At 30.7% G+C, this 11,235-nt stretch overlaps 3 non-coding genes across 3 annotated transcripts; all 3 read left to right on the top strand.

Moving 5' to 3' along the window:
• The first annotated feature begins 10,305 nt into the window (after positions 1-10,305).
• LOC141699140 (small nucleolar RNA snoR27) lies at positions 10,306-10,395 on the top strand. The gene has a single exon (XR_012565625.1). It is a non-coding gene; the product is annotated as a small nucleolar RNA snoR27 (small nucleolar RNA).
• Positions 10,396-10,444: 49 nt separating this feature from the next.
• LOC141699139 (small nucleolar RNA snoR26) lies at positions 10,445-10,542 on the top strand. The gene has a single exon (XR_012565624.1). It is a non-coding gene; the product is annotated as a small nucleolar RNA snoR26 (small nucleolar RNA).
• An 88-nt stretch (positions 10,543-10,630) lies between these two features.
• On the top strand, positions 10,631-10,757 carry LOC141699133 (small nucleolar RNA snoR86). The gene has a single exon (XR_012565618.1). It is a non-coding gene; the product is annotated as a small nucleolar RNA snoR86 (small nucleolar RNA).
• The last annotated feature ends 478 nt before the right edge of the window (positions 10,758-11,235 follow it).

Below are 11,235 nucleotides of genomic sequence, written 5' to 3'. Positions count from 1 at the left end.
TTCAGAAGGAAAGCTTTATTAAGGTACATGATCCTATTCTCCATAATCATCCGTTCATTATACATAGATCCTGACGTAGGGATTCGAAATTTTTGATTTTCCGTTGCGTTTATATGTCCGAATCCCTAACAATGGTATCAGAGCTATGTGTATAATGGGATGAATTGGTTACGTTTTTAACAGTTTTTCAATATATTAAGCATGAATCGGATCTGCCATGTATGTATGTGATACGGTTTATGTGTGAGATTTAATATGCATGTTATTATGTTGATTTATTATCGAATTGTTATGAAGAGCTTTATGTATATTCATGTGATATTTACGTATATGATGATATTATCGCGTAATATTATGCCGTGACTGATCAGTATATGATTTGTATGTTATACATGATATCTGGTTTAAGATAATGATCTAAAATGTTGGACATATGATGTATTGACATGATCTGTTCTACGGGGAATGATTAGTGTGTATAGGATACATACTTCTGTAACTACATATGATGTAGTAGAGGTAGAGACTGGTTCAGATATGATCTATAGTTCTGAAATTGGATTTCCGTACTAGACTGGTCATCCGTCGATGGTTTTATCCATTGATGGATTTATCCGTCGATGGTTTTATCCGTTGATGGATTTATCCGTTGATGGAGTTATTCATTGATGGTTTTATCCGTTGATGGATTTATCCGTTGATGGAGTTATCCATCGATGGTTTTATCCGTTGATGGTTTTATCCGTTGATGGAGTTATCCGTCAATGGTTTTATCCGTTGATGGATTTATCCGTTGATGGAGTTATCCGTCGATGGTTTTATCCGTTGATGGATTTATCCGTCGATATTTTTATCCGTTGATGGATTTATCCGTTGATGGTTTTATCCGTTGATGGATTTGTGAAATATCCATTGAAACTGCATTTGATGCAGTAGTGGCAGTGGCTGGTTAAGATATGATCTTTAGTCCCGAAATTGAGATTTTTATACTAGACTGGTCTTCCAAAATTAAAATTTTCTCTTTCGAGCTCGACCCCAGCCGGGGTCTGCCGCCCCCGGACCCCGCTATATTTTGTTTTTGTCAAGTTTTTTATTTGTTTACTTGAGCATGGTGTTGGTTATGGCCTTAAGACCTTTAGAATAAAATTTATAGTTTTGGTTTTATAAATACGACTTGCATGTCGTTTTCATTATTCTTGTAATTATTTAACCTCGAATGTAACTCGAGTTTTCTTATATAAGTACATTAGTATAGGTTGTTTTAATGTAATGTACTTCAAGAAGGGATGATCCAAGAGGAGTAGCAACAATCGAGATAAGAAGAATGAAGACTTGTAATTGTAATTGTATTTATATTATTAACCATAGATTGACCTTGATACTTTCATTAGCTTGGTGGGATCACATAGGATAAAGGCTATAACCAAGCATATTTACATACCACACTTTATATATTGATGTATGATTGTATGTATAGAATAGTTAATGATGCATGCTTTAATTAGATTAATTATGCATGAATGTGTGTATTAGATACTTCACCCATGTCATGCCTACTAAACAAGATAAAATCTATACCAACTCAAGATTTTAAAATTTACAAACGATTATGAGATTCTCGTGTTTATAAAACACAGAATGAAATACGAATCTTCTTTATTTCCGATATGGGGCGATTTTGTCAACAACGGGTTCATTGAACTTGTAAGGTTGTGGGTTTTAAGCGAGACCGGTGTGACTCCTCCACTACCTAGAAATCAAACCATTGACGAGTATTGATTTGAAGTATTTTATTCAAGGAAAAATTGGAAATCTCTTTATGATGGGATCGTGATCGTTATAATACTAACAAAACCCTAATGTTTATATTAAGTTGTTTAGATGCCTTCCAATATGTCCAACATGTTAACCCCTAGATCGATAAGGAGTGGGTTCGCCAGAGCGAAGTACTCTCATCTATCATGGGACGGTATGTTGAAGTATATGATATTTTTTAGACTTTTGGGTTTGACTTAACAAAGTTACCACAATAGGATTGTGAATTTAGAGGCATAAAGTTTAGTGAGATTTATTGGATAAATATGAATAAATGTTGTTACGATGAACTATCCAAGAGTTATATAGTTGATATAATTGACAAATGTTGTCTACCTTATTGAATCATGTTTTAGGAGTAAAGCCAAAGTTGAACTAAAACGTTGTAAAATTTGGATCTTGACTCACTAGAAAATATATAGAAGATATTCTTTCCGAATTAATAGTTAGGGCTATTAATTTGATAAAAATAGTGGGAGATATATATTTTGAATATATATGAATAATCACCTGAACATAATTTAATATTCATCTGTAGACTAATTTATCTTATGCACTTAAACATTGTAGATAACAAATGGGAAACAATTCAAACAACTTCTCCGTGCGATCAATCCTTGAGAAGGACAAGCTGACATGAACAAACTTCCTTGACTGGCAGATGAACTTGTGGATTATCCTCAAACAAGAGCGCAAGCTCTATGTAATTGATATCCCTCGCCCTGCACCTCTCCCTGAAGGAGCATCTCGTGCTCAACATTATCAAGCCTAAGGATTCTATCCGGAAGAAGATCAAGAAGATCATGCCTCAGAAGAATTTTGAAGAAGCTTGGAGTTGAATAAATCTGTTTGGAGAAAAATACTTTAGGTCAAGATCTCTATAAGTTATAGATTTAATGTTATAGAGAAGTCATTCGAGAACTCCAGAATGACTTATCGAGAAGTCAGGATAGCTACTAGAGAACTCAGGAAGATATCGACAAGCCAAATTGAAGAACTGAAGATTGGAGATATCGACAAGCCATTCTTTCACTAGAGAACTCAGAGTTATCGACAAGTCTACATTCAGTAGAGAACTCTGAGTTATCGATAAGTCAAGTTCCACTAGAGAACTCAGAGATATCGATAAGTTAAAATTCACTAGAGAACTCTGAGATATCGAAAAGGTGAAGTTGACTAAAGAACTTTGAGATATCGACAAGTCAAGAAGCCACTAGAGAAATAAGAGTTATCGATAAGTCAAAGTGAAGATGTGAAGACTAGAGATCTCGACAAGCCTAAAATCTCTTATAGAGAACTGAAGACCTCTACAAGCCAAACTAAACATAGAATACTGGAGAGCTCGATAAGTCAATATACTTATCGAGATGTCAAGTGTTTTATAAACCTAAACTGGAGATCTCGAGGTACAATCTCAAAGTATAAAATTGCAGATCAGTTGAATATCCAAGATAAACAATCAATAAACAATCCAACAGCTGGATTGACAAGTCTATAAAAAGCAGCTTGAAGAATGTGCAAGATCAATGGCAAAGATTAACTGATAGAGGAAGATTAAAGTAAACACAGGATGTTAAAGATATGTTAAGCCAGTAATGGAAGATCTGCTTTTCTATAAATAGAAATGACAAGTGACAGTTTAGAAAATCTAATAGCATATTTTATTGTCCACTGTGTAAACCAGCAGTTAACTAAGTTATAAAGTTAACATTGGTCCTTTAGTCAGTTGTAACAATTTAGATCAGATTTCTCGTAACATTCTCAAGAAGAAGCTAAGCTCTTTATCAACAAAGAGCCTAGAAATTTTGTAGCAAAACAGTCTTATTATAATATAAAATTAAGTGAGTTTTGAAGATCTGTGTTCTTTATTTTACTGCAAGTTTAATCTCTGCATGAACACATCTCACTACAAGAATTAATTTACCTTGTTCAAACATAAACATTCAAGAAAAGCTCAAAAATAGTAAAACACATTCACCCCCCTCTGTGTGTTATTCATTTCCTAACAGGATTCCGGTTAAGGATATAAATTGCAGTCTTTAGTGCATCTCCCCAAAGTGACACACGCAAGGGAGAATGACTTATCATACTTCTCACCATATCTTTAAGAGTACGGTTTCGCCTCTCAGCAACACCATTCATATTTGGTTTTCCTGGCATAGTGTATTGAGGGACAATTCCACACTCTTTTAGAAAGTTAGTAAAGGGTCATGGACGTTGCTCACCTGATCCATCATATCTACCGTAGTATTCACCACCACGATAAGATCTGACAGCTTTAATATTACTGTTTAGCTGAAGTTCAACTTCAGTTTTATACTCTTTAAATACGTCCAGAGCTCCGACTTCTCATGTATCAAGTATAGGTAACCATACCTAGAGTAATCATCTATGAACGTGATGAAATACCGTTGACCGTTCCAAGAGACCATAGGAATGGTCCATATATATCGGTATGAATCAGTTCCAAGACACTTATAGCTCTATTGGCACCTAACTTTCTCGAGTTTGTTTGTTTTCCCTTAATACATTCAACACAGACTTGAAAGTCACTTAAATCTAAGGGATCAAGAATTCTGTCATTCACAAGCCTCTGAATTCTCTGTTTAGAGATATGACCTAATCGCTTGTGCCACAACATAGCAGAATTCTCAGTTAATTTACGATTTGTACCTCTTGCACTAGAGTGCAAAATTTCATTATTAAAAGCAACATTATCAAGCATATAAAGATTATCAATCAAAGAATCGGTGGCAACCATATTTAAATTTAAAGAGAAACACACTTTATTATTTCCAAAAGAACAAGTGTAGCCATATTTATCCAAACAGGAAATAGAAATAAGATTTCGTCTAAAAGATGGTGCAACAAATATCTCAAATAAATCCAAATAAACACCAATTTTTAATAATAATCTAAATGTTCCAACAGCTTCAACTAAAATTTTATTATCGTCGCCCACATAGATGAATCTTTCGGCATCAATTAGCGGTCGGCTCCATAGGCAACCTTGCATTGATACACTTATGTGAGTAGTAGCACCAGAATCTACCCACCAAGTATCCTTAGGTACAGAAGCCAAATTAACTTCAGAACAAACAAAGACAAAAGTCTTACCCTTCTTCACACGTCAAGCAACATATTTTAAACAATCTTTCTTCATGTGTCCAGCCTTCTTACAAAAGTAGCAGGTTGATCCCTTATCTTTCTTCTCTTGTAATTGATTCTTGGATTTTCCACTTGCAATATCCTTACCTCTCTTTCTTTTCTTATCATGAGAGCTTGATGCCAAGTGAGCACTCTCATTCTTCTCTCGCAAAACCCTCCTTTCCTCTTGCACACAACGTGAAATGAGCTTATTAAGAGTTCATTTTTCCTTTTGAGTATTATAACTCACCACAAAGTGTCCAAAATGAGGAGGCAGAGAAATAAGAACCAAGTGAACAAGTAACTCATCCGAAAGTTCTAATTGAGTTCCTTGAGTTTTCCAGCAAGACTAGACATCCCAATGATGTACTCCCTTATGTTCCCCTTTCCTTTATACTTCATGGTCACGAGTTTTGACAGAAGATTACTCGTTTCCGCTTTCCCATTTTTAGCAAAATATTGCTCAATATCGGAGAGGAACTTCTTGGCACTTGTACTCTCGACAATAGAGCCCCGAAATCCAGTTGGAATCGTTCGCTTCATGATCGCCAGAGACATGCAATTAGAGCGTTCTCATTTCTCAATTTGATCCATTTTGGGATCATCCGTAGTGGGAACCGGTTGCACTTTCCATAATGCAAGGTCAAGATCCATACACCCAAGAACGATTTCAACATTCTCTTTCCACGTGACATAGTTTGTCCTATTCAATATTGGAATCATGCTCAATTGAGCGGAAGCAGAATTAACAGAAACAGTAACTGTCATAGAAAACAAATATACAACATAATGCTCAAAACTAGTATATACAATAATGTGATAAATTTTAAATATTGGCAACACCATCACAAGATACCCAGCGCAACATTAAATTTTAGTCTTTGGACAAAAAAATTAATTTACAATTGGTACTCTCCATGCAATAATCAAGTATTAACAATTAATTTCTGTCAAACAATATGCCTTTCTTTTGACTGACTTATTATTCACAAGAAAAACTTAATTTTGTTACATACTTATTATAATAAGAATATATTAATTTTGGTTTTGTTACATACTTATTATAACAAGAATATATTAATTTTGGTCAAACGTTACCTTTCTTTGGGCCGATAAAATTTGTATAAAATTAAATATTCTATCGTCACAATAATATTTTTAAATTAATTAATCTACACAAAATAGGTCACTTTGGTGACATATTGCTTCAATCAATTATCTCAAAAATATTCGACCACCTAAATAAATAAGTTAATATTAATTTTCCAATAACATTCTTAAAGGTCACAAAATATATAATTATATTCTTTATTATATAGTAAATTAAGTGCACATGTACTCGCAATACAATTAATGACATCCAAATAGAATTTAATAATGATATATCCTCCAAACGATAATCCAGAACATTATTAGCAAATGTCCGAACATGTTAATAACTTAACATAAAATTAGGCTTGGACTATTATTCAAGTACCACAAAACAACAAGGTCATATTAATTTAAGTCTGAATCCAACTAAAATTTATACGGCTACGGCTGAATCCATCATGGACCAGAAGAAGATAAATCACGCGCATGCGTGAAACATAAACATAAAAAATTTAATCAAGGTCACAGAATCAGTTATACGAAATCGCACGTGTCGTCTTATAACAAATAAAAAACTGGTATTCTTGACAATTAAAATATGAAGATGCTCGGATACAAATTGATAGAATCTGATATTTCTATACACACCTAATTCTCTAAAATAAAGACAAGAATCGTAGTCATCATATCTAATTATCGAGATTAAACAGAAAGCAGAAGGGTGCCTGAATTCATAAGGAGATAATCGTAATAATATATATATATATATATATGTAATATGTATAGTGTCATTGATTATTGTTTTACTCGTACTACTTAGGATTTCTCAAATGGGTAGAAAATAAGTTGTGTAACGTACTTCATATATCGGGGACTATAACCCTTTTAAAAAACCACCTAATTAAATCTCCAATTATAATTTAATTGGTCCTGTTATTAAGTATCCACTTTTTTAGGTTCATACAAAAAATTAAAATCTAATTATATTTCTTATTTGATCACTTAATTTAACCCAATATAATAAATAGCAAATATAATTGATATATTTATATGTCGCCCATAAAATAATAATAATTGTTAAAATAAAAATAATAGAATGTACTCGTATTTTAAATTACCGTTAAAATATTATTGAAATACTCATTTAAATTAAAAGCCTTAAAATCTAATTTATGACATGGATTTAGTAAATTGGTGGACTTGGCGAGTGCTCTAAGTGCTTCCTTGACTCGTCTCATGGTCATGGACTTTGGTTTCTTCTCCGTTTGTTGAAATGGGCCATACATGTCCCACACATAATTTGGTTGCGTAATTCCACAGAATGCTTTGGTTGGTGTCTGTGGTTGGACTGCAGGCTTGACCCTACTACCCTTAGCCAGCCCAGACCCGACTCTTGTTCTGATTCGTTTGTTGTTAATAAAGTTACTACCTGTTTTTAATAAAAAAACACAACAAACAAAGAGGTAGCACAAGCCCACCAATTGCTTGTTTAGCACACTAATTAATTAATTATAAGTATGTGCAGTACACTCATCATTCTCCCCGCCCTTTGTTCTTATTATTTCACTTCACATCTCTCTCACTTGTTGCATACTTGCATTGCATTATGCATGCTACGTTGTTTTCACAATAAAAGCTCCAAATCATATCTGGATAAAGATGTCACTCTGTTTCTTTGGTGCTTAAAATTCTTCTTCACCTATCTTCGCCTTGCATTCACATTTTGTACTACAAAACGCATTCCACAATTTTACATTGTTTTCACTTTCCAAAAATCGAATTTTCTGTTTTCTTACAATAAGTTTAAGTATACCGTATCCTGGTGATAAAAAATAACGGAAAAAAGTATACCGTATCATTCTTTAAGTGTTGCACCAAGTATAGATATTAAACCACATTAAGTTATTTTTTATTGAATATGTTAATTTAAAATTATTTAAATTAAATGCATACAACACTTTTTATATAATATTAGGTATAATTAAAACTCGATATATTAATATTTGATAAATTAATAGCCTCGATTAATTGATATTTTTTTGTAGTCCCGACTTGGGCCCTTTAATATAAATTAATAATTAACTAAATTTATAAGATAATGATTTTATTAAAATATATAAGTTACCTATAATAGATAAATTAATAATTTGATCTTACATAAAAATATATATTTATTCTAAAAGTTACTTTTATAATAAGACTCTAATGTAATTTGATTTATTTTGGAATTGATTTGTCATGTATTTGTCATGTATTTTTTAGTTAAAGGTTGATCGCGCTATTCATCTAAACGCTGTCATATTTAAAAAATTATGTCACTGCTTTATTTTTACCAAGATAATTAATAATTTTGCATCAATTTCATCCCAATAATCAATAATTTTTTTGGCATGTATATAAATGTGTATGTAAATATATGAAAAAAATTTAAAATTTATATATATTGATAAATTAATTGATCAATAATATATTAATAAATTATCAACTTATCAAACAACTTTTTCCACAAATATACGAGTTGTACAAAATATTTTGAAAATAATGTGTAATTATATACTCCCTCCATCACAGCCATTTGTATATAAATGGTTTGGGTACAGAGGACAAAAAACATATTAAAATAAGATTATTTTTGGTAAGTTAGTGAGATGAGAGAGTAAATATATAATTTAGTGAGAAAATTTATAAAGTTGGGTAAAGTGGTGACCAATCAATATTTAATGAATAAAGTGAGTGTAGTGAGAGAAAGTAATGGATATGGTTGATTTTTATATTATTAATTTTTTATTATTTATGATAAATTTTGAAATGTACATAATTTAATGAGATATCAAAAAAGAAAAGTGTATAGAAAAGAATGGGAAAAGAGAATATGCAACATTTGAAATCTAATATTCCCTTAATCTCTTTTTAATAGTCCACTTTGCAAATTTAACACGAGAGTATAATGTTTTTGTTCTTGTTTAACTTAGATTATAATTTTGTTTTGCATAAGTAACTTAGATTATATTAATTACACATATTTCAAAAGATAAGTGTATATATATAGGCTTTTATTGTGTGGAGAACCATATCTTATATGGAGAACCGTGGGGAATAGTGATTTAATAATAGATACTCATTACAAATTGTAAATTTTATTTCAAAAAATATAAATTTCGATACTAATTTAGAATAATAATTATATTTGATTATAATAAAAAATTTAACAATTAAAAGTCGATATAATTACTTGTTTTAAATTTGTACATTGGAATATTTTTTAATAAGTGTGATTCTACTATGATTCTAGTATATAACCAATTTAAAACTTTTCATTAATTTCAATAATTTTTTAAATAAAAAAATTGTTTAACTTCGATTTTTAAATTGATAATTAAATTTTTTAATTATATATGATAAAAACAAAATAAAATATATATTTTATATTTTTTAAATAATGATTATCCGTAGTTAAGTGCTACTCCATATTTATATACACACAAAAAGTCATTAAATAGCGTGTATTTTAAATTTCTATGCAATGATGATATTTATGAGAAGGGTCTTGTAACTTAATGTATTCAATATTGAAATTATAAAAATTTTATGAGATAGAAAACATGACAAATATTTTGAGAAATATTTTTTTACATAGTGGAATATTAAAATAAGATGGAAGGAGTATACAACTTCCACAAACCTCCTTGCACCTTCATGTACACATTTTACCTTAGTTTTGAAAATAAAATTATAAATATAAATATTTTTGATAAATTTCCATTTATCAATTAATTAATATGTTGATTAATAAATAGTTTTTTAAAATCCGGAGTATATTAATTTACCGAGATTTACCTCTCAAAATTCGATAAGAAAATTCTAAATAAACAAGTATCACACAATTTTCAAGATGTACACACAAATAAAAAAATAATTTGGAATTTTTTTAGGCAAACCCGGGAAAACAGGTAGAATACAAAATCTGGCAACAAAAAAAAAAGAATACTCCGAAGTTTGGTGGAAGGAGAGTATGTAAAGTGGACTCCACTTGCAGCCCACAGGAAAAGCCCAGCCCAGCCCAAAAGCACTATAGAGTTATTAGGGTTTGGCTATAAATCCACCGCACCTCTTTCATAATATCCCTGTCAATGTAAATAGCTTCCTTCTTCTTCAACTCCTCACCCTGATTGTTTATATACGATCTACATGTATTTGCTTATATTTATTTATAAATCTTAATTTAATTAGATGTGTTGTTTTATTATCAGATCGATCGATGATGATTTGAAAAAACTGCGTTATCTATCTGTAATTTCCGATAAGGAATTGAAGATAATCCTTTATTTCTTGAGATCTCGTTTATTTTATTTGTTTATTGAAATTATATTAAAGTGAAAGCACAGCAGTAGCAGAAGCTATGAGGAATATAAATGCTTTTTGTTATCCTTGCACTTTGAGGTTAAACTGTGAAGAATATTACGGGCAAAAGTTGTTTCTGAGCTTCTGTTTGCTTGCTTGTGTTTAATTGTTTTGGTAATTACTACTGTTGTGTGTTAATAATAATATTATTATGAAACGAAGAAGCCAATTTGCAGAGCAAGTGCGTGAAATTATAAATGACGATAACTTGCATTGAAGGTTGGCAATATTAACAGACGATTCTCCGTGCCTTTCAAAGCTTTATTTCATTTTGATTGCGGCCTCGAACAAATCGCTACATTTTTTCCTCTTTTTTTCATAGTTCCGGATTTTCGAAACTTTAATAATGTTTAGTTATCGGTTTTCTTATTTTTTATTAATTATCGTATAAGTTTTTGACAAATAAGATAAGATGATTTATTGGCTATTTTTTTGAAAAATTAACCAATTTTATAAGAAATACAAGGATATAGAAATAGAAAACATGTTTTTGTTAATGTATATGATAATCAAATATAGAAATTGGCCGATTTTTTAAAAATTGCCGATAAATCGCTTAAAAATCGGCCAAAAATATTTGTCCAAATTAACCGATTTTCGATAAATCGCTGATTAATCATCCTATTTTTTAAAAATTGTTCAATAAATCATAAATCGGTATTTCAATCGAATAGTTTTAATTTTTGAAATGTGTAACACTGTTAAATAAAATTATACAGTGTTTTATTAATGTATATGCTAATATCAATATAATATGAAAGAATGATTTTCATAACTAAA

The sequence above is a fragment of the Apium graveolens genome, chromosome 11, assembly GCF_009905375.1.
Source record: "Apium graveolens cultivar Ventura chromosome 11, ASM990537v1, whole genome shotgun sequence".
Lineage (NCBI taxonomy): Eukaryota > Viridiplantae > Streptophyta > Magnoliopsida > Apiales > Apiaceae > Apium > Apium graveolens.
This window is presented reverse-complemented; position numbering and strand designations above follow the sequence as displayed.